A 772-nucleotide genomic window follows, 5' to 3' on the forward strand; every position below is an offset into this window, starting at 1 on the left:
AGCTGACGGCAGAAAAATCCCCATGATTATGGATAGCTCTCTCCCAAGGTTTTCTACTCCTCTTTTCTCCCGGCTCCGTGAATACACGGTGTGGTTTTCTCCATGTGCGGTGGTTTTTTGGAAGGGTGAGTGGGGTGAACCACCTCTCTTTTCTTGCCCCTTCTTTTCCATTCTTGGCAGAGGTTTCCCCATTTACAAACCTCACAGGGGGAACATTTCAATTTCAAGCCCCAGCACAATCAACCACAGGCAATCCCCCCCCTGCTTTGGCACCAGAGCGTGAGACATTTCCCCCACCGCTCTCCCTCTCCACCAAGCTGCTCTCCAGATGGATGCTCGTGGTTCTCCCTTGTCTCTTCCCTTCGCCTGTCCCGGCCAGAGGGAAGGAGAAAGCACCGAGCAGACGATTCTTTGGGGCAGGGGCAGCCGCACAGAGCAGGACGCTGTGACCCCGGGCTGCTCCGCACCACCGAAGTCCTGAACTCTTTTGCCTCGGGGATCCCTCCCTGTCCTCTCTTCCCTCCCTCAGCCCCATATTGGGGGGGTTCCCCTGAGCCCCACATTGGAGAGTCCCTCAGACCTACACTGGGGAGTCCCTCAGCCCCACACAGGAGGGTCCCCTCAGCCCCACACGCGGGGGTCCCTCAGCCCCGCGCCCTGCCCCGCTCCCCTCAGCCCGGCACTCACTACTTGTAGAGCTGCTGCAGGCAGAGCTCCAGGCACTCTCCTTCCACCTCCTCCTCCGTGATGTACTCCGAGAGCGGCCGGGGCA

This window comes from Corvus brachyrhynchos, unplaced genomic scaffold (assembly GCF_000691975.1).
Source record: "Corvus brachyrhynchos isolate BGI_N302 unplaced genomic scaffold, ASM69197v1 scaffold283, whole genome shotgun sequence".
Lineage (NCBI taxonomy): Eukaryota > Metazoa > Chordata > Aves > Passeriformes > Corvidae > Corvus > Corvus brachyrhynchos.